The following is a 24,898-nucleotide window of genomic DNA, read 5'->3' on the forward strand; positions in this document are numbered from 1 at the left end:
AAGAAAAGTTGTCTTGACATCCATCTAATAAAGATCCAAGTTAACTTGAGCGACCAAAGCCAGTACGAAGTGTAGGATAGTCATCTTCATGACAGGAGAAAAGACTTCATCAAAGTCCATACCATCTCTTGCTTGAAACCCTTAAAAACCAATCTGGCCTTGTATGTCAACTTGGGGCGTCTAGGGGTACTTTTCAACTTGTACACCCACTTGCATGGCAAAGCATGCTTTCCACTAGATAAAGGAACCAAATCCCACGTATGATTTTTTTGTAGCAAGTCATGCTCTGACTGCATGGCCCTCTCCCAAGAGTGACTATCACCTCTATTATGCCTTATCATAAGTAAGAGTTTACCAACAGTTGTCACCATAACATAATTGATAGAGGGCTTAGACCGCACATGCTATCATCTATCTCTAGTAGACCGCCACCTCAAAACAAGTTGTGGGGCTTGTACATCCTATGGACCATCAAGGACTTGGGCCACTGGATCATTACTTGCTGCTGCAGGCTATCTAGCTGGCTATATGGTAGCAAGAGGCTCCTCTTGAAATATCACCATGTGTACCTCAATGACATGCTCAAGCTGCTTATGCATTTTCTCCTCATGGAAAACAACATCATGGTTGCGGATAACCTTCTGAGCCTGCAGATCCCATAGGTGATAGTCCATCTCACCTACATCTCCATAACTAAGAAATATACATTTTCTAGACTTAAGATCCACTTTATTGTGCTTGTCCTTGGAAACATGGCAAAAAGCCTTACAACTAGAGATATGCAAATGAGCATATAAGGGAGGTTTTCCAAACCATACCTCCTCTGCAACATGATAGTCAAGAGCAATACATGCGGAGTGATTTATCAAGTGTACGACAGTAGTAACAACATTAGCCCAAAAATGATATGGTAAGCATGCATGTCTAAGTATACTATGGATCACTCCTGAATTATCATATTCGTGCGCTCAGCCATACCATTCTGGGGTGGGATATATAGGGTGGTTAATTGATGCTTAATACCCCTTTTGTCACAAAACTGCTCAAAGGCTTTAGAGACATACTCACTCTCATTATCTAACCTGAGGCATTTCAGCCTGATTCTAAACCAAAGCAAGTTAACATTGAAATGTAGCCAAGACTTTTGATTTCTCCTTAATAGGATATGCCTAGACCTTATGCATATAGTCATCAAATGAGGGTAACGAAATACTTCGTGCCATCTTATGACTTGCAGGGCATGGGACCACATACATCTAAATGAATAAGAGCTAAAGGCTCATCTATGCGTGTCATACCAGACTTTTTATGCATATTACGTGTTTGTCTACCATATAAACAATGATCATAGGTCTCAAAGCACTTATAGTCAAGGGGTAGAAGATACTGCAAATGGTTAAGTATTTTCATTCCTTTCAAGGACATGTGCCCAAGGCAATGATGCCAAAGAGATACATGTGGAACTACATCCAGTGCCAAAACATGCTCAACTGACCCAGATACAAGTAAGGGGTAGAGAGTAGTGGACTTAACACCACGTGTAATGATAAGATTCCCATGGGTAATCTTCCATGAGGAATCACCAAAAGAAACTACATAACCTGCATCATCCAAAGTGCTAGCAAAAATAAGGCTCTTTATGAGAGCCTGTATATAATGTACATCATGAAGAGTAAACACACTATCTAAACGAAACTTATGTCAGGCATCACCAATACTGTTAACCCTCAAATGAACAAAGGTGGAAAATCCAGAAAAGCTAAAGCAGAAGACAAAGACAAAGGCCAAGGAAAAGAGAAACGGAAGACAAAGGCACACAAAGAAAAGCGTAAGTCAAAACTTTTGTAAAAGAGCGCAAGCGCATCATGGTTTAATTCAAGGAGCGCCGGGCTCTCACCCGTGCAATTTGTAAATGTAGATGGGTGGTGGAAAGGCCATGTAAAAAGGGGATGACCGCCCAAAAGGGATTTAGGGTTTTGTATATAAAGTTGAAAAGTGAATGAAAAGCTCATTCTTGTGTGTGGCCAAAAGTAGCTCTCCTCTTCTTCTTCTTCTTCTTCTTGTTCTTGCTTGCTTGAGCTTGTGCTTGAGAGAGGGAGTGTGAGAGTGTGAGGGAGTGAGTGTGTGAGGGTGAGGGACCGAGGAGGAGAAGCTCTCCATCTTCTCCTCTCTTCTTATCTTATCTTCTCTTCTCTTGTCTTGCTCGCGGCAATGGAGCTTGGAGCTTGGAGCTTGAGGATGGAGCTTGCTTGAAGCTTGCACTTGGATCGTGGAGCTACCGGAGTGCGTGGGAGAGGAGGTAACTCGAATGGCACGGAGGTAAGCTCACTACACCCATAGATATGGATGGCGCGTCGGTTATGTGAGAGGTAGCCATTAGTGCTCGGCTTGGAATGCTTGAAGCAATAAGCGGTCCGTGGGTCTTGGCGGTTGAGTGCAAGCTCCCACATTTTGGTTCCATTGCCGGGACCAACAGATTCAAGCCTTGAGTGCTTGCGCGCTTCGAATCGAGCATTGGAGTAGGGGTTTCCCCGAACCGGTGCTTGAGGTAGATAGGTAGGAAGCGAGGGAGTTTGAAGAGGTATTCGATCTCCTTAGCAAGTAGATTTTTGGTTTTTTGGATTTGGAAAAGCATGTTGGAGTAGTGTAGGTGATTGCTTTGTGATTTGTATGCATTTAGGATAGGAAAAAACAAAGAAAAAGAAGCAAACAGTAGGGTTTTTTGTTGCTGTATAACAGGCTAAAACAGGAAAATAGGGACACAGATCCTTGGAGTGCCGTTTGATTTGAGCACCATAGTGATTCCAGGCATGTCTGGCACTTCATAGTAGTGTTTTCTACCTATCTGGAAGGCGTTGGCCGATTCGGTGTAGTAGACGTCAGTCTAGAGGCATTGCGTGCAACTCGCAGGTCGTCGACCGAGTAGTCGGACCAGGCCGTTCGAGCCCAGAATTGGACCAGTCCAGAATCGGACCGGTCCAGAATCGGACCACCCAGAATTGGACCAGTCCATAATCGGACGCTCGTTCGATCGGACCATCCTGTCCGATCGGACCTCCCCCAAGTAGGTTGGAGGGAAAACGCACGTCACTACAGGTCCTCCAAATTGGACCCTAGTGAAGTAATGGCTCTACACGAGCATAGATTCTCACTTGCAAAAGAGCAGCCGAAAGCCCATACCCGAACAGAGAAAAACAGAGACCCTAGAACATCAATGGGCCAATCTAGCCATCAAGGGCAAAAAGGCCACACCACGAGAACACAAAGACATTGTGTTCATACCATGTCTAGTCAGAGCGAAATGCAACACCAACAAGCTACAAATGCCAAGATGACTAGACATGACACTCTTGACGAGAGATGTACCTTGAGTAACACTGCACAGACAACCCAAGACATTGGTGGAGAATCCACGTCTGGTCATGCAAGTGGGGACTCAAGGGCATCTGTCAGAAGGCTTAAATTTACAAGCCAGGACCCAGAAGATGAAGACATAGTACCACCTGCTTAGGGTCAAACTCACCGCGAAAAGAGAACATACTATTGATGCTCTGATTGATGAAGGAGCATATTTTAGCATCTTGACCTATGAATCATGGACCCTACTAGGAAAACCAGAGCTCACACCGACTAGTGCAACTCTTAGCCCTTACGGGGGACACCCACAAGCACTCATAGGAAAGTGCACAATCCTTGCGACAATTGAAACTGAAAGCTTGCCTGTCCTATTTCATGTTCCTCCAAATAATGCTAGCTGCGGGAAAGAAACCCTCCTAGGAAGACCCTTCAAGAGGGCGACCAAGTGTGAGGCCGACTATGTAGCACAGAGGATACACCTAACACTACCAGGTGTGAGGATAGTCACAACCTTTAGCAAGGGTAACCTCATCAAACCTCAAGGGAAAGGCAAGGAAGGTGCTGACGTAATAGTCAAGTCTACTAACGAGAGCAAGGACTTGTTGGAAAAATTGATACAAGCACAGGTTGAACAACGAGAACCAGTGAGTGAGGCCAGGCCTGAAAAAAGAAGGTCAAGAGACAATGCCAAGGATGGGCTTTGGACTTACAAATATCGTAGAAGACCCCAAAAGAAGCCCAAGCCTTATAGACGCAGGCATCGATGGAGGGTCAGCACAACGCCGCGATGGATATCCAAAGCGTTGCTACGTGCTCAAGGGTACTACGCAGGTAACCAAAATTCCCTACTAAACCACCTCTATCAGCTGAAGGCCAGAGTGCATCAAAAGCAACGAAGCACAGGAGGAAACCTAAGAGAAACTCTAGGTCTCGAGGCAAGAAACCAGACATGAGTGTTCGAAAGAAAGAGCCTCAACCTAGCATGCTTAATAAGCAAATGTCATGTGTAGCCATTGAGTGTGCACAAAAGCCATTAGTACCCAAAGAGCCTTTGATTTTCCAAGAGGATAACAGGCATCATAGGCACAACATTGCTCATGGCAAGGCTAATCGCTCAACAAAGCAAATGGCACAATCTTCTAATAGCCTTGAGCAAATCATTCAGCCAGTGCCAACTCCACCTAAGAGTCCTAAATCTCCTACATCCTCTTTTTCCAAGCGGACACAAGAAGCACAACAGCAGTCATCAATGACGGCTGCTCACTCCCAATCTCTATCTCCATCAAAGCTTCCAAATATCCAAGAGGGGGGACATGACACTAGCGGTAGCTCTCTGCCCAAGGATATGCTTGTGCAACCCACACAGATGAATGCTCGATCCACACAGATGAATGCTCAAAGGGCAACAAAAGACATGACCACTTCCGATCGCCCTAGGGACCTGACATCGCAATCCACCAAGAGTAGCCAGCCCACTGGACTAGCCGCCACTACTTCCAATCAGGGATCACAGTAGTCACAGCCCTTGGCTGCGACAATGCCCCTTGCGGAACGTGTCCTTAGTGGTTTACCTATGAAGGAGGTGTTGCGACCTACCTCCTTAACAACTCTAACACTTCCAAAGTGCCTAAAATTTGGGCTGGAGGAGTTAAGCACAGGGGAACGGGTGGAAGAGCTAGACTCTCCCAAAAGGGAGACAGTTGTACCCATGCAACCTGGCAAGGCTACTCCGCAGGCCATGACTAGGTCCCATGAGGACCCTCTAGAGAAGGGAAATGCTGAGGCCCGACCAAGCACATCAACGGTCGATATAGCCCAGGGTCCTGAGATGTTAGATGCACCTGCGCTGACTAAGAAAAAGAGGAGGAAACAACGAAAACAACAACAGTTGCAGGTGGTTGCGGACCCCAAGGACATTGGGGCGAAGAGTGCCAGAGAGCTGATGAATAAAGCATCGAGTCCATCCACCAATGAGCCCACTGATGCCTCTCCTAATAGCAGTGAAACCTTAGACAGATCCGTGTGCTCCGACAAATCAAAGCAGTCGTTACCATCAATGGCTGCTGGCAACACTCTATCCACTGACAATAGAACTCGCATTGACAAATCAAGAGTGGATACAACACTGTCACAACGGGGTGACGAATTTGCACCAGTCACACCCAAGGAGAACCATGACGCAATAACAAAGCCTCAAGAGAAACATGGAAACCCCAAGAGTATGAGCAATCCTAGCGTTAACCAATCTTGCTCATATAGGCCTGAACCCCCAGCTATGCTAGAGCCTAGGCAAACTCCTAGATCCTTGCATGAGATAGCAACCGAGCAAGCCCTTGTCAAACATAGAAGTGTCACAGAATGCTTAACTGAGTGGGATGCTAAGCTCAAAGTGTTCGCACGTGTCTACGTCCTTGCGGACATGGGCGCATTCCCTAAGGAGCAGCTCGAAGAATACTTGCCATTCCTCTTATCTTGGGAAGAGCAAGAACATCTTGACGAGCACTATAACAAGCTCTTACATGAACGCATGCGACTCATCTCTGATGAGGAGGCCGACGAACTGCGCTTAATCGTCACGTTCAATGAAGTGCTCTGCCGACTGAATCTCGTAGACATAGAGCAACTAAAGTGACTGTCGGCAGGCTAGAGTCAATTTGAGCAGCGTTGGTGTGAAAACCACGTTGTAATGGCCGAACTAGGGGCTCAGATCATGACAGTCTCTGAGGAGTGATTGGCCAAATGGCGGTCTCAAAGAGACCCAACCTATGTGGCACCAACTTCCCTTCGAGTGCTAACTGACATTCGGGGTATGGACTTAGTTGGAACTAGCCTAGAGAGCCCTTTGATTAATAAGGTTCTCACTGAGGAGGAGTTACATGTTGCAGTAGACTCGGACAAGGCTCCATGCTGCTCGATGTGGCAAAATATCTATTGGTACTGAGTAAGCTGCCACGAGTGCTGGATGCGTGTGCTACACTCCAGTACAATCCTGAGTTCTACAATTGGTTTTTATCCTCGTAAAGCGACACGGACTCATGGATATGTATATAAATAAACAATGACTTTTGTGACCCTGTATAAACATCATCAACACACACAAGCAATAAAAACCCAAGCGTAGACAGAAGAATCGGGGCCAACAGGCTACGCTAAGCCGATCCCCCTTTCACCAGATCATGTCCACCTTCGAGCAAAGGGCATGCACCCGCATTGCCACCATGGAAAACCCTGGCCAACGTCCCTCATGATGTAAGTAGGGCGCAGTCCCTCTCTACACACTTTCCCTTCCCGACCTATCCTTCCGAGGATGAGCCCTCCAAATGTAGGACCACCAACCGACGTAACTTGGCGTGAGTCAAGATCTGCTCGTAGTTAGAGGCCAGAGGGACACCATTACAACGAGTACAACATGTTCCGCGCCTTCTCTTCTAGTCATATGCGTTTGACAACCCACACGGAAATCCCTTCTATGCGAACAATCTTATTCCACATCAAGGCCTAACCCTTGGATTGCATCTTGCAGGCTTCTAGACGGAACACATGGAGAACCACGGACATCTGGCATGCAAAGACGCTCTTCACAGACGACGGGAGCATGTGGCATGTGCCCCTCCACCGGTACGCTATGTACCCACTCTCAAGAAATATGCAAAGAAGTGAGGGCCTAAGCGACACCGACCCGGAGGAAGGCTGAAGAATCCGCGGGCCAGGGGAGCGGACGCTCAAGGAGGCGCACACAATGTGGCAACACTAGTTGCACAGACCCCCAACGTACGCTCAGGCACCAGGTGCCCACGAAGAGAAAAGGCGGCGTGGGACAGGGAAGAATTTAATGAACTATTTAAAGACATTTTGGAAACGGTCGCGGCCCGGGACTACACCATTCATGTTCCAGCCGACATGTTCCCTGCCCAGTCTCACGGGAGCCCCGCACTAGCACCGCCCTAGTCGCCTAGCCAACCGGACTCACCCTACCTCGTATCTATCGACTAAATCCCTATGATGTACAAGTAGCTCGACAAGTCAGCATGCCAGAACATTTTGTTTTTTGATGAGTAAAGGGGCAAGATCCCCACTTGTACACATTCCCGTTACTTTTCGTTAACGTATGCGACCTTAACAAGCAATGAAATAGGTATCCCCATAAACATCATAAAATTTTGAAAAATTATGTCTTATCATGATTGCATTTGTTCGATGCACTTAACACAAGCGAGCATATACTCTCACGAAGTGACAAGTGGATGTAGGATAATACAGGTCGTGCAAAAGTGTTCAATGCCCGATCACCGCAAGACCATTGACCCCACAAAGAGCCGCGACAAAGCCACGTTGCCGAAAGCAAAAATCACCCTTGCCGACCACCCACATCGCATGGCCCAATGCACATTCATGGGCCATGCTCCCTTTCTGGGTCAAGCTCTATAGTTGGCTCACGGCAGTCGTTACCTCACTTGTACCAACATTGCGTGTGTTGCAAGGAGGTTTGCAATATCTCAAGTGTATCTCCCCATCTCAACAACTGCTTCTCTAACAACGAGGCTAGGGCACAATCATCATTGTAATATCCATTTCCTGAGCCTTCGAAGCTTGACATTTTCCAACCCATTGAAAGGCTGATAGTCTCAACATATTGTAATGGTTGTACTTAGGCAAGTCCGGGAAAAAAAAAAGGAGAAAAGAGACGAGAAAGAAAGAAAGAAAAAGAAAAGAAAAGAAAAAAGCACAAGAAAAAGAAATAAATTATTAAAAAAAAAGAAACGAATGAAAAGATAAGAAGCACCCACGATCACAGCACAGCGCCTAGGGGTCCTCAAATTAGGTACGTCCAGTGACCTTGATCGACTGGCTCCGTCCCTAGTCCCCTAGTCCTTTACCATCACCCACAATTGTTCAGGGCACATCAAGGGTAGGACATACCTAGGGAGCTTGTCTCGCCTATGGTTAGACCTGTCACCCTGACCCACTTGCACAATTCCCTCTTGCACTCTGCCTTAACACCATTCCAATTAATTGTGGTAAGCACCACACATTGACCATGAAATGTATACTGTCCTTATCAAGCAAGTCTAATAGCTTCCAGCTACCGAAAGTGCGGTGTCCCTGTATTCAATTATGCTACGTCGTGCAGTCACAATGCAAAGGATGTCTCATATACCTTCACGTGTACTTCTTCTCAACATGGACAACTTTGCTTCATCAACACATTGTTACGAGAAACTAGCCCGTGGTCTTCTAACTACGTAATATCTAAGTATGCACGAGCACTCACATAATACCTGCACCGAAGTATATACACAGTTAGGGTCCTCAAGTGTAGGACAATACTCTCAGCTTGCTTAGAGTTCGACCTGTCTCCCAAACTAATTGCACTATGTCTTGTGCACAATAGAGGAGACTAGCACTACCCTTAGGGAGAGACCACATGAGAGGTTTTCAATTGCAGGTGTTGAAGACTCCAACGAACGTGTCGTTCTCTCTTCATCAACACCCAACTCTGAACGCTTATCCCTTACCATCCGACAAGCCCGCCAAGAATCATCATGTGCAGAATCCCCAATAAACCAACACTTGTGCTGGCCATCAATGCAATCCCCAACATAGAATAGCCTTACCACCAACTCCAACAACCTTCCACCAGCCACCTTGGCCACCAACCGGCCCCCAGGACCTTCTGCCACACCACCACCAACACTCCTCCACGGAAACCACAGGCGTCCTTGTCACCCACATCTTTGGTGCATGCTACAGCTTGCTACCTACGACGGTAAGTGCCATGGGACTGGCACTCGTCTAGGAGGGGGGTAATGTTAACCCTCAAATGAACAAAGGTGGAAAATCCAGAAAAGCTAAAGCAGAAGACAAAGACAAAGGCCAAGGAAAAGAGAAACGGAAGACAAAGGCGCACAAGGAAAAGTGCAAGTCAAAACTTTTGTAAAAGAGCTCAAGCGCATCATGGTTTAATTCAAGGAGCGCCGGGCTCTCACCCGTGCAATTTGTAAATGTAGATGGGCGGTGGAAAGGAAGCTAGGAAGATAGAAGGACAATGGGAAAAAGGGCCTAGGCTACGGCTAGCCATGTAAAAAGGAGATGACCGCCCAAAAGGGATTTAGGGTTTTGTATATAAAGTTGAAAAGTGAATGAGAAGCTCATTCTTGTGTGTGGCCAAAAGTAGCTCTCCTCTTCTTCTTCTTCTTCTTGTTCTTGCTTGCTTGAGCTTGTGCTTGAGAGAGGGAGTGTGAGAGTGTGAGGGAGTGAGTGTGTGAGGGTGAGGGACCGAGGAGGAGAAGCTCTCCATCTTCTCCTCTCTTCTTATCTTATCTTCTCTTCTCTTGTCTTGCTCGCGACAATGGAGCTTGGAGCTTGGAGCTTGAGGATGGAGCTTGCTTGAAGCTTGCACTTGGATCGTGGAGCTATCGGAGTGCGTGGGAGAGGAGGTAACTCGAACGGCACGGAGGTAAGCTCACTACACCCGTAGATATGGATGGCACGTCGGTTATGTGAGAGGTAGCCATTAGTGCTCGGCTTGGAACGCTTGAAGCAATAAGCGGTCCGTGGGTCTTGGCGGTTGAGTGAAAGCTCCCACAAATACCAATGATCTCTAATGCTAGGTCATTACCCAAACAGACACATCCAATCAAATTGAGACAGGAGTAGAATCACTCTCTATGAGTGGTCACATGAAAGGAAGCCCTTGAATCTATTAGCCAATACTAGGTATACCTTGACAAAGAAACAGTTAGTTGTAAAGTATCAAACAAGAAGTTGCAAGTATGAAATCATCATCAGAATTAATTTGCATGACATTAATCTCTTCAATCTTAATGCTGGACTTGCTAGATACAATGTCACGATCATCATTTTTTCCATGTACTTTACCCTTGCCCATTTTATGGCATGGTGGCTGAATATGTCCCACTTTTCCATAGTAATGACAAGTCAATGAGGACTTAAAGCCATGGGACTTATTGTGAGACTATCCATGTGATTGAGAATGAGACTGCTGAGAGTCTCTCCCACATCGATCATTATCGCTCCTACCATTATTACCTATAACTGTCAAAGCATGAGAGGTGCGGGAAGCATCAACATTCTTTCAATTAACCTCTTCATTCAATAGTGAACCCTCTACATCCTATAACATCAACCCATCAATAGGCATGTTTACACACATAGCAACATGAAATGTATCCTATGATTTAGTTTGTGTAACCAAGAGGAACAAAGGGGGAAGATTGCCCTTGAATTCAATCCCCTGCGAAGACAAATGGTTGAGAATGGAATGAAACTCATTTAAGTGGGCTAACATGGAAGTGCCTTCCTTCATGCAAAAGTCCATGAGTTGCTTCAACCAATACATTTGAGAAATGAGGTTATGCTTGTCATAGACATTGCAAATCTTATCCCATAAGTCCCATGAGGACTGCCCATTAGAGATAACATTATAGAACACCTACTTAGAGAGGGACAAAGTGATGGTAGACTTATATAGCTCGCCTAATTCAACCCAATCTTCTACATCAATACATTTGGGCTTGACACCCTCATGTTTCAAAGGCTTAACTTATATTTTTTACACTAACTTGCTCGATTTGGACCTTCTAATAGCTATAATTGGTGCCATCCAACTTGTCAATATTAAAGATAACACTATCATTGGAATCACCAACCATACTGGGACCAAGCAAATTCATAAAGGGCAAAATAGGCTATTGTAATAACTGACAGATCAGTCCCAAAACCTCTATCAGATTGAGCTGAAAACAAGGGATATTGACCAAATAATCAATTGTCCACAAACTTAGAGCAAAGAATGGTCAAATGGAGGCGACTGCTTGCATAATGAAGGGGATGCAATGGCAGAAGGAGAAGAGGAAGATGTGGGAGAGAAGAGCACACACAATGTAGGTACTGTCCAACTGAACTGATAGCCTTATTTCACTATCATATTATATATGAATAAAGAATGGGCAGTCACAATGTACACGGGCAAGCCCATATGCCTTGTATCCCAACAACCTCCCACTAAAAGGCCAATGTGGCTGGGGAGTGAAAACAAAGAAAAGAAAAGAAAAAAGATAAGGTGAGGAATCATGACATCTCACCCAATGCCCAATCGAAAAGTGAGTTGTGCAAGAAGTGTCGGGAACTTATGCAGAAGTAGAGTCAAGCATCCCCGAGTCCATGACATCCAAGAGATAAGTGATCCCGCAACTCCATACAATGGAGCAATCCAAGAATGCTTCTCATGAAGCAAGCACAACTCATCAGTGCATGGCTGTAAAGCATCAGAGTCGTGCGTAGCATCACCGTAGCGCATACAAGACAGCGGAGAGCAGTCAAACTCTCCAAAGTCAATCATTGAAAGAGAGCCAACATCCCGGACACTCGTCCAATAGGGTCTCAAGACTACATGTGGCCTCAGTGAAGCGGAAGATTGACATATGGCTGGCTATCCAGCTTGTAAAACTATAAGAAAATGGCTCTCATGAGCTTGCAAGGGGTCTAACAACTGACCACCAACATCCTGACCCTGACTGTTATGCATAGCTATGTCATCTGGGCCAATAAGTGCCTCATTTTCAGCATAAACAACTTGCTGTAATGGCACTATAGCTGTTGTAAAACCAGTCATAAAGCGTACTGAATTCTCATCAAGAGGCCTAAGAGGTGTTTGCATTTCATAGAAGACAGCATGATGGCTGCATATGACCTGCTGGGCATCCAAATCCCATAATCTGTAGGCCTTAAAGTCACCATCTCCATAACCAAGGAGGATACATCTAGGTGACATAGGCTCATGTGGTATACGTACAGATGCCTGGCAGCCAAACATCTTCAAGAAATCATAGGAGGGCTGCATGCCACTCCATGCCTCATGGGGTGTAATACGATCCAAGGTCAAGCACGACGTCCTGTTAACCAAATATACTGCCGTCATAAGGGCCTCAGCCTAAAAGCCATAAGACAACCCAGTTGTGGTAAGCATAGAAGCAACCTTTGCTTGTAAGGTCACGCACATGCCATGAGCAATCCCATAATACCGTGTGCACAAGAAATCAATGCCATACTGTTGACAAGAGGTCTGAAAGCTGGGAGAGAGAGCATGACTCTCATAATCCATCTGCAAGCACCTGGGCCTGCTACCAGCAGAATCCATAAACCTGTCAAGCATAACTGCAGTATCCTTAATCTGCACCAAGGGAAAAGCCCAAACACGGTGGGTAGCATGACCAACAATGGTCACAAAATACGACGCTCCACCAAGTGATTGGGAGGCATAGGTCCATATACTACACAATGGACAAGATCTAGAGGAGCATGCCTCGTACGATCGCGAGCCAAGGGGGCTCTGCAAGGACCAAGAGTACAACCAGGGCAAGCATCAAGATCTGTAAGTGACATAGGAGGCAATAATGAGTTTGAATGAGACAAGATCTCCATCTCTCTGTGGTGCATATGGCCTAGGCAATAATGCCATAACAATGCATATGGTATTCGGATAACTGCAACCATAGAATCTCACACATGAGAGACATGCCTTGGGTAATGAGAACCAACTCGAGAACCTCTGGCCAAAACCAAGCAACCATGACAGATCTTCCATGACCTATCCTAAAGAGAAACAGATTAATCTGCATCATGCAACTGATTGATAGAAATCAAGCTCTTACTGAGCATGGAAACATGTAAAACATCCCTAAGCATAAGAGAAGTCCCATTAGGCAAAGTTAGGTATATGTTCCCTATACCAAGAATAGCATAAGTCTGCTCAAGGCCCAAAGAAATGCATCCATCAAACTCCCTGTAAGTAAAGAACCAAGGTCTATGTGGAGTAACATGACAAGATGCCATAGAATCCAATAGCCAATCTAAGGCATAGGCTGTATCACTGAGCAAGAAAGTTGTAGGGAAACTAGATGGTAGGAGTACATACTCAACTGCATCATCATGGGTAACAACATGTACCTCACCACTAGTAACAATGGTAACACACGTTGCATCTTTTGTATCTCTGACTCTCTGCTCATGTCGAGTCCGTCTCTGTCTCTGCTGCTCTCTAATCCATCTGAAACATTTTCTTTTAACATGCCCAAGCTTCCCACAATGGAAGCATATATTTGTAGAAGAAGAATTTATAGAAGACGACAAGGAATCCAAGTCATCATGAATAGGGCTATCCATAGCATCCATAGACCTCAAGGAGTCGAGGGTTGTCCCGACATAGGGAACCTGCTCATCAAGACAACTATCAATAGAAGCTAGCATAAGGCATAAACCTTGTAAAGTGAAATGCCAGCTTAAAGAAAATGACAGTGAACCAAGAATTGAGCTCTACTCTTTGCTCAAGAAGCATCTGAGAGCATAAACATCAAAGTGGCATCATCCAAATACATCAGCATATCATCCCGAGTAGTCGGGAGCACTCGTAGACCATAGGCATGACCAAACTAGAGGTAAAATAACCTGTCAACCAAGTAGCATAAATCCCAACCAACAATGAAGTGTTCGCAGCCAAATAAACGCTCAATAGCTTTCAAATAGCATATCCGGGCATAAACCATGATGACCAAGCATCAATACATCCAACATGACACTCGAATGTCAACAAAGAGCATTATGCATAAGCCGTCCCTGATAAAACCTTGATGCCTAAACAATGTACAATAGTAAATCCCTGTATAAATCAAGCTATGGAAGCTCAAACCAAGTCCCAAAGCATTTCAAAACATTGGGCAAACATCCCCAAAGCATCTGGGCATCAAATACTAAGCCTCGGGAGCATCACATAAGCTAAGAGCATGACATTTTCTTACTGTAAATCAACTCAGATCTGTTACAAAAAATTATGTGATCAAAATTTGGTAGATCTGATATCACCATTGCGTCAGGAGTGTGCCAAAACCCCAAGTTAGACTCTTACCTTGCCTAAATCGGGTTTTGAATGCCCGAGATATGATAAGAAATGGGATTTTTGAGCTAGATTTTGAAACAGGCGTAAAAAAAATGTGAGCTGCTACTGTGGGGCTTGCTAGTTATGCTAAGGATAAGGGGGCAAATGGGGGCATACAAGGTGCCCAATGAAGCCAAGGAATACCTGCAAAGAGCCTATGAGGGGGCTGAGGAGAGGCGGGAGATGAAATCTTACCTTGGGGGGAAGAAGCCATGGTTGGTATTAAAGCTCCAAGCTCTAGGTCTTCAATCCAAGCTGAAGTAATGCCGGGCCAAGCTCCACGATCAAGCTCTGATCCAAAGCTCTGATACTAGTCGAAGGGGATGCAATGGCAGTGGAGAAGGAGAAGAGGAAGATGCGGGAGAGAAGAGCACACACAATGTAGGTGCTGTCCAACTGAACTGACAGCCTTATTGCACTATCATATTATATATGAATAAAGAATGGGCGATCACAGTATACAGGGGCACGCCCAAAGGCATTTTACCCCAACACATAAATAGTGTAGTAAATTGCAATTACAACATGCTAAAAATAAAGTACACTAGCAAGAAATCAATGCCAAAGAGGGATAATCATTGATACAAGATAAATTGTAATTGCCAGGAAATAGCTCCAACTAGCAGTGAGAGAATATGTGACTAGCACATAGAACTGTCAAATGATCAATGTGTCTAATTGAGATATATCCCATAGGCATAACCATCATGCATAGAGTAGGTCTCACGAGTAATAGAAGAGACCAACCAAAGGCACAACAGACTGAGCAATGTAATGGAAGCTCGATACATAGCCAACCAAGATGTATACATCACTGACAACATCAACTATGTACATAAAGCATGACGAGAGCTTGTACATGTCACCAAGTCCCACGGTCTCACTCTAAGATCCTCAAGCTCAACTGTATAACCAAATGCTCGATGTAACATCCAAGTCTTAAGAAGCAGCTCCCACCGAAACAAGAGTCAAATGACAAACCAAAAAACAAAGCTCAAAACATCATGTGGAAGGCATCCATACATCCAAGATCCAAGTGCCCTATATACAAGAACATCCAACCCAAGTAACTTGCAAAGCTCTTACTGTAGCATTAAAGGACCATCCATAATTGTGAATGACAACCAATGTCAAGAGGCAAAGCTCCAATCTCAACTCAAGAGCATGTAAATAGCATAACCAAGCATGTAAGAGCCAATGGTATACTCCAGTGTAGCATCCAAAGTGCTCGAGAAGCATCAACAAGCAATAGCCATGAAGTTTCTTTGATAAAATAGTATGCTACCCTACTATTCTAGCAATGAAACAACCTTTATAAACTAATACAATTGAGCTCAATTGAAGCCCAAAAAGCATCCCAAGTATCAAGCTAACCTCCAAGCATCAATGTCAAGCCTCGAGAGCATCACATAGGTAAAGACAAGCTCAATACTTACTATCCACAAGCAGTATACAATAGACTATTGTGAATATATAGTCAATTATTGAAATGGAAAAGCTCAAATCCAATCCCAAGAGCCAATAACCAATGCCAAGGTACCAAGGGTGATCTCCTAGGAGTCAATCAAGTGGTAGAAGCCAAATGGGAGGTGGGAGGGGTACCAAATGGGGCAAGAAGAGGAGTAGGGACAATAGGCAAAAACACGCTACCTACAATCCCTCTACTGCTGCTTATACTGCCCACAAAAGAGTCCAAGAAAATAGTTAATGTGGCCAAGGGAAGGCTTGGAACAAGCCTCAACAAGTCTTTGATCACTAGGAAGGATAAGAGCACCAACTCATACCTCTCTAAGTTGAGCCATGGCTACCATTGAAGAATAATGGTTGTACGTATTTGAATGCAAACTAAAGCAATGTCATTGAGTTCTCAGGAAAGATGACTTTGGTACTAGTTGAAGGGAGTGAGCCTTGAAGTGGAAGCACATAGCAGAAGCAAGAACTATGTTGGAAGGAAAGATTCAATGCATACCTTGAGAGAGAGAAACAATGACTGCCATGAAACCTTGAGTTGAAGCTTTGAATTTGAGATGAAGCAAAGGATAAAGAAGCTCCTCAAATTTTTGGCTTTGATATCACTTGAATTGGCTTTGATATCACTTGAAGGGAGTGAGCTCGGAGTGGAAGCACATGAGCGGAAGCAAGAGCTATGGTAGAAGGAGAGAGAGAGAGAGAGAGAGAGAGAGAGAGAGAGAGAGAGAGAGAGAGAGAGAGAGAGAGAGAGAGAGAGAGAGAGAGAGAGAGAGAGAGAGAGAGAGAGAGAGAGAGAGAGAGAGAGAGAGAGAGAGAGAGAGAAGATGTGGGAACTCCAACTGTCACAATGTGTGATTGGCCTTCCCTTTATTCAAATGTCACTAAAAGAATAAATAATAAGTGATAGTGATGGGCGCCTACCACTTACAGTGTACAGGTGTGCAGCTAACTAATACATGGTGTGGATATTGTCAGTGTAACTAATACACGGGTGGCTAGGCACATGTGCCTTTACCCCAACAAATGTCATGTGATAGTAAATTGTATTGATGTTTGTATAGTTATACTCATTTTAGACTTGCACAATATCTGTAAATTCTAACTATATGGAGAGATATTTGCAATAGCCATATTAGCCTCTTTCTTCTTAGTCTCAACTGTAACTAGTTGAGTAACTTGATCTCTTGCCTTAATGTACTTGCAAAATCTTTGACTCGCAATTTCTTCTCATTTGTATTAGGCTTCTTTTTCTAAGAGGCATTTCTAGATTTGCCTTAACGTACTTGCAAAATCTTTGACTCGCAATTTCTTCTCATCTGTATTAGGCTTATTTGTCTAAGAGGCATTTCTAGATTTGTATGTAGTAGGAAATATAGATTTTCCTTTACCTTTCTAACTAGCATTAGGTCTACTCATCAATTAACATGAGTCATGTAGATTTTGGGCTTTTGAAACATCTCTAAAGGAAATAGAAGAGAAGAAGATGTTTTCTTTTGGACTTTATCAAAGTTTATCTCATCTCTTGAAAATGGATGATCTTGAGTAATAGCAACAATTTGAGGTAATGAAGTCACCATATTTTGCCTTATCATTAGTAATGGATAAGGTCAATAGGCGGAATTGGGATAGTATGTCCTATTAACTATGTTATTACTATCATTGCTATTGCAATGACTAATATTAATGTAACTATGGGGTGCTGGCATAGTATGTACTATTTAACTTTATTATCACTATCATTGCTATTGCAATGACTACTAATAATGTAATTATAGGTAAACTACTCCTCCTATTCTACCCAAGCTTCTCATGTCTCTACTTTTGCTTCTGCAACCAAAAATCTTGGCCAACATAGATCATAATCATCATGTAGTTGTTAGATGAATTCAATGTAAGTGATAGATTCAAGGTATGATGATGGTCATAGAGAGACACAAGCCTAACTTCATTGTATCATCATGATATTTCATATGTCTCATCCATTTATTCTCTAAGTTTCTAAGTTCAAACACTGCTAAAACATCCTATAAATGCTGAGTCCAATGATAAAGCATTGAGATTGTCTTTCATTATCAAATGAACAATCGGCATAAAATGTTGATAATGTTGGGGGTTAAAGGTCTCCAATGCCTATCTCCCTACATTTACTTATATACAAACCTACACACTTGTACACTATATGTGGCAGGCACCCATTACTATCACTTTATTCTTTATTCTTTTAGTGATAAATAGAATAAAGGAAGGCGAGTCACGCATTGTGATTGTTGGAGTTCCCACACACCGGTCTCTCTCTTCTTGCTTAAACCTCCATAGCTCTTGCACTCTTCTCGCTTTTGCTTGTGCTTCCACCTTCTGCTAACCTTTCAATAGGTATCGAAGTGGGCATTCAAGGAGCTTTGTTGACATTCAATTCAGCCTAGGAAGAAAGCTTCATTCACAGCTTCCATGTGAAAGGGAGCGACGGCGAGGTTGGACTCAAGAGCTATGGCAGGAGAGCAAGAGCAAGAAAGGGAGAGACTAGAAATGGGAACTCCAACAGTCACAATGTGTGACAGGGCCTTCCTTTATTCAAACTGTCACTAAAAGAATAAAGAATAAAGTGACGGTGCATCAAAACCAAGGTTAGCAACTAAACGACCCAGCCAAATGGCCTCCTTGCAAGCCTCAGTGTGGCTGCAACATACTCGACCTCTATAGTAGAAAGGGCTGTGCATTTCTGCACTCTGGACATCCAAGAAACATCACCTCCAGCATAGGTGAATACATAGCCGGAAGTGGACTTCCTACTATCTGCATGTCCTGCATAATCAGAGTCAGTGTACCCCACGACTCCTGTATCCTGGCTACCATAGCATATGCACATATCTGCAGTGCCCTTCAGGTACCTCATGATACCCTTCACGATATCCCAATGCTTCTTGCCAGGTGTAGCCATATAGCGTGCCACAACACCAACTGCAAAGGCAATATCTGGACGAGTGGCATCATGGCATACATAAGACTGCCCACTGCGGATGCATAGGGAATCTTGGCCATCTCAGCCCTCTGCTTATCTGTTTGCAGACAATCAGCCTGTGATACCTTCACATAAGAAGGCAATGGACAACCAATAGGCTTTACGTCCTGCATGCGGAAGCGCTCAAGGACTTTATGAATGTACTCCCTTTGTGACAAGTAGAGGAGTCCCTAATGCCTGTCGCGTCTAATGCGCATACCAAGTATGTGAGCGGCCTGTCCCAGATCTTTCATCTCAAAGCTCTTCTTGAGCTGAGCCTTAAGAGCATCTAGCTCATCATGAGCTTTCCCTCCTCTCAGCATATCATCCACATAGAGTACCAAAATCAATAAAGAACCATCACGGGCTTTCTTCGTGTAAAGACACGGATCCATAGCACTCCTGTTGTAGCCCTGTGACTGCATAAAGGCATCAAACTTATGATACCACTCCCTAGGTGCATGTTTCAAGCCATAAAGACTTTTCTTCAATTTGCACACTAGGTGCTTCCCTGCCAGATTCTGCAAAGCCCTTAGGCTGCTCCATATAAATCTCATCATGAAAGTCCCCATGTGAGAAAGCCGTCTTGAGATCCATCTGGTATAAATCCAAGTCAAGCTGAGCAACCAAAGCCAAGACTAAGCATAGGGTGGTTATCTTAACCACAGGAGAAAAGACCTTGTCAAAGTCCACACCATGCTCCTGCTTAAAATCCTTTGCTACCAATCTAGCCTTGTATGCCGGCTTGGGGTGTCCAGGGGTACTTTTAGCTTCTATACCCACTTGCATGGCAAAGCCTGCTTGCCTGTAGGCAAGGAAACCAAATTCCAAGTATCATTCTTATGCAGGGAGTCTATCTCAAACTGCATAGCCCTCTCCCAGGAGTGACTGTCACCCCTGTGCATAGCCTCATCATAAGTGAAAGGCTCTCCTGCATCTGTAACCAAGACATAATGCATCAAGGGATGAAATCGATCTAGTAGACCATCTCACGGCAAGCTCTGCTGCCTACCCAGCTGCCTATCCAATGCCTTGACCATGAGCATCTACTGTAGCTATAGGCTGTCCAACTGGCTGTGCGGGAGCTCTAGGCTCCTCCTGAAATATGGCCCTGCGGATCTCAACAACTGTCTCAGGCTGCCTATGCATTTTGTCTTCATGGAAGACTACATCATGATTGCAGATGACTTTCCGCGCCTGCGGATCCCATAGATGGCAACCCATCTCGCCTGCATCCCCATAACCAAGGAAAACGCATTTGACACTCTTGGGATCCAGTTTACTTCTCTTGTCCCTGCGCACATGGCAAAATGCCTCACATTCAAAGACACAGAGATGCACATAAGAGGGGGGTTTTCTAGTCCATATCTCCTCTGCAACTTGGGAATCCAAACCACTAGAAGGTGATTTGTTTATGACATGCACAGCTGTACTAATTGCCTCAGCCCAAAAGTTCTGTGGTAGGCCTGCATGACTAAGCATACTACGTACATGCTCCTGGATGGTTCTATTCGTCCGTTCAGCCAAACCATTCTGGGGGGGGTGTAGGGGGCGGTCAACTGACGCTTAATATCCCTCTCATCACATAACTGCTCAAAAGCACGTGAGACATACTCACCCCCATTATCTGTCCTTAGGCATTTTAGCCTATACCCAGACTAGTTCTCAACCAATGCAAGCCATCTCTGAAACACAGCCAAGACATCAGATTTCAGCTTAATGGGATAAGCCCAAACTTTCCGTGAAAAATCATCTATGAACGTAACAAAATACTTTGCACCACCCATAGACTGACAAGGCATGGGCCCACAGACATCCAAATGTACCAATGCCAAGGGCTCACTCATGCGTGGCCTACCAGACTTCTTATGCGTAGACCTAGTCTGCCTGCCACCATAAAGACAATGCTCACATGAATCAAAACATGTATAATCAAGGGGCGAGAAGTACTACAAACCAGAAAGCATTTTCATTCCCTTCAAAGACACATAGCCCAAACGGGCATGCCAAAGAGATACATGTGGGATAGAACCCACAAACAAAACATGATCAAGGGAAGAAGCTGATACAATCAAGGGGTAGAGACTGTCAGCCTTGGCACCTCTTGCAATTACAAGTCTGCCACGAGTGATCTTCCATGCAGAGTCTCCAAAAGATACATGATAACCTGCATCATCAAGCTGTCCAGTTGACATGAGACTGCATGTTAAAGCACGTACATGACGTACTTCTTGCATAACAAAACTGCTGCCAGAAGGAAACTACAGCCTAACATCACCAATGCCCACAATATCAAGAGAGCTGTCATCACCCAAGCGCACAGTACCCGAAAGAGTACTGTATGAATGAAACCACTCTCGGCAAGGTGTCACATGAAAGGATGCACCTGAGTCCAAGAGCCAACACTGTGCATATATAGAGTGTATCTTTGTCATCTGTGAAGCACTAGAAGAAGTTGCAAGGATATAATCATCATCATCAACATCCTCAGGTTGCATAACATTGATCTCTTCAATTTTAACATTGAACTTTGCAGGTACTATGCTGCGATCAGAAGACATCCTGCACTTTGTCTTTCCCCTTATCTTTGCGCCTTTCATTGCGCAATTCATGGCATTGTGGCCTAATATGGCCCTTTTTCCCACAATGGTGACAAGTAACATCTGCATTCCTGCCACGGGATTTGCTACGTGAGTTCCCACGAGACTTGGACCGAGATTTTTGAGAATCTCGTCCACGGCCACTGCCACTGCCATGCTTTCCATATCCATCATTCCTGCCTCTAACTGTCATAGCATGCGACACACGAGAGGCATCCAAATTCTTACGGTTAACCTCTTCTTGCAGAAGAGCACTCTCAACATCAGATAATTTCAAGGTAGCAATAAAGGCACATAATGCAGTGCAGAATACATCCCATGACTCATTAAGAGTACCAAGCAAGAAAAGAGGAGTGACATCCTCTGCAAAAGTGATGTCCTGCGAAGTCAAGTTCTTGAGTATAGCATGGAACTGGCTCAAGTGAGCAGACATAGTCACATTCTCCTTCATGCGCAGATTCATAAGCTGCTTTAGCCAATACATTTGACTCGCTGGACTTTTCTTGCCATAGAGATTTTTAATTTTATCCCACAACTGCCATGCACTTTGTTCTTCCTCAAATACATTGTAGTGAACCTGTTCTGTGAGAGACAATACAATGGTGGACTTGCATAACTCATCAAGCTCAAGCCATTCCTCATCTGGCATAGTTGCAGGCGGATGCTTGCTTAACCTTAAAGGTTTGATCTGCATTTTCTGCACCAACACCTGCCAAATCTGGCTCTTCCAATAAGAGTAATTTGTACCATCAAGCTTAGTGATGTTGAAAATAGCATGATCAGTGGACGAACTCGCCATAATGCAGGCTGGAAGACTGTAGACAGTTCAAAACTGCTTACTATTTATTGTAGAAAATGACCAAAAAATCACCAAAATCGAGGGAAAATGGCGAGGAAAGTGGAACCAAAGCTGCTGCCCACCAAGTACTAGTGAAAGTACATCATTTTAGAGTGTTTCAGCATGAAAAATCCATGTTAGTCCATACATATATGCTTGCTGTAATAAATTTAATAAATTTCAGATTTCAGTAAAAGAGAGCTAACAGTGCCAAAATCGGATCCCAAGTCAATCAGATATTGCCAAGACCAAAGCCGGCATCATGCGGGCATAGCATAAGCATATGACGGTCGATAAGCATGAATCCAACACCCAAGTATGCCATACAAACATCTGCCAGTGAGTAGGCACACCCCCCAGTCAACGGGGCAAAGTGTTCCTGCCACTACCAAAACTTGACACAAGTAAGTGTCAGTTCACAAAGATATGGACCCAAAATTGAGACTTAGCTCATAAGCATACAGTGAACCAAGACATATGATGTATCATCCCAAAAGGTAAGAAGTCCCAAAGTCTCAAGTGTCTGTAACTACTCAATGGCATGTAACAGCTCAATGCATAAAAGTACCGCCTACTCAATGTCTGATAAGCATTCAAGAATGCTCCCACTGGCACAAAAGTCATATGTACGAGCTCAAGAGGTCAAGCCAAGGCAAGACACAATGCCAATGACATAAGTCCAAGACAATACATCAATAGTACATCCCGAATATGTAGGCGAAAGAGCATCCGTAAGCATGTAAGACATCAAATACATCCCAATCCAAACTCTGGCAAGCCAAGTAACATCCAAGACTACTCCAGATAATCCAAAATGCATCCAAGGTGGAGCTTCAATGAGCATTCAAGCTCAACGTATGCATAGGGTAATCAACCGTAACATGAGCATCAAGTCGTAGGCAACGGGTATGCATAAACCCAAGAAGCATCACTGTCAAAGCATATACCAATGTCAATAAGTGCGGGCTGAAATAAGCATCAAGCCATAGGCAACGGGTATGCATAAACCCAAGAAGCATCACTGTCAAAGCATATACCAATGTCAAAGCATATACCAATGTCAATAGGTGCAGGCTAAAATAAGCTCAAGCTTCCAAAAGCATCCGGATTCAATGACAAGCTCAAAGTCATCCCTTGATGATCAATACATCATAGCATAACCCAAGATATACATCCAGAACCAATAGGCATATGTCAAACCATAAAAAATAGCTTCAGCCCAAGAGTATTCAACATGCATTTATGTTATAAACTATGTATTTCCAGCCCCAAAGTCAAGCCAAAATCATAGCATTACATGTAGCTTCAATCCCCCAATCAATCGGGATGCAATAGGCATCAAACCAGTTATGTAGTCATGCCCAAACAAGCATAGGCATATAAATACATGCTGTCTCAGACCTGAAATCTGTTGCAAAAGATTTTGTCATCAGAATTTGGCAAATCTGACATCACCATCGCATCTGGAGCGTGCCAAAACCCCAACTTAGACTCTTACCTTGCCTGAATCGGGTTCCGAATGCCCGAGATATGACAAAAAGAGTGATTTTTGGGCCAGATTTTGAAACAAGCACAAAAAAAACGTGAACTGGCTGGGGGGGTCAGCTATCCCATGTGTCAACAATGGGGCCCAAAGGGGGACACAAATGAGGGCCAAAGAAGGCCTACACCAAGCCTCAGCAAGCCTTGATAGGCTGGAAGCGAGATCCAGGTGAAGGAAGCTCCAAGAGGTGTGAGCTATGGTTGCCCACAACTTGTTTACAGCCTGTGAGACCTGAGAACTGAAGTAAACCCTGAAGAAAATAATCAAATACCTCTGATGTAATGCCCTGAAGGTGCCCAACAATGCCAGGAAGATGCTCGGGAAGTCGGGGAGTGACGAGAGCTCGAAGGAGTCGAATATGGCTATCGGGAAGGAGACCTAATGCAAGTAGGGAGTCGATGGGATGCTGAGAATGCCAGGAACCAAGCTCAAGAGTCGGAAAGCAAAGCTCTGATACCAATTGAAGGGGAGCGACGGATCGAAGGTTGGACTTGAGAGCTATGGTGGGGGAGAGCAAGTGCAAGAAAGGGAGAGACTAGAAATGGGAACTCCAACAGTCACAATGTGTGACCGGGCCTTCCTTTATTCAAACTATCACTAAAAAAATAGAGAATAAAGTGACGGTGACGGGCGCCCACCACCTGCAGTTTGCAGTGGCAGTGACTGTCAGTGTAGTAATATATGGGAGGCTAGGTAGAGGCGCCTTTAGCCCCAACACCATGGTAGCCACTCATTGGGGGATGCTTCAGTCTTGTTGCTTCCCTAATTAATCCCACCCTTTTCAACATTAATTAGGGCCTTTCTTTAAAACTTTTGAGCTTCACCAAGTGAGCATTGAGCTTAGTAGCAGCAGTAGAAAACCAATAGCCATTAACATGATCTACATTTGATTTGTTGCCCCTATTTTTGACATTTATTACATATTCTAACTCTTGTTGTTCACTTTATGATATTTAGACTTGCTGTTTACTCTGTGAAGATAACCCTGCTATTTACTATATGTAGGAAAAACTTAATGTTCACTCTGTGTAGGACATACCTATTGTTCACTCTATGTAGGAAAAACTTGATGTTCACTCTGTGTAGGACATACCTGTTGTTCACTCTATGCAAGACAAGAGTTGCTATTTACTTTGTA

Source organism: Lygodium microphyllum, chromosome 19 (genome assembly GCF_053477565.2).
Source record: "Lygodium microphyllum isolate KBCC chromosome 19, Lygodium_microphyllum_v1.1.10, whole genome shotgun sequence".
NCBI classification, from domain to species: Eukaryota; Viridiplantae; Streptophyta; class Polypodiopsida; order Schizaeales; family Lygodiaceae; genus Lygodium; species Lygodium microphyllum.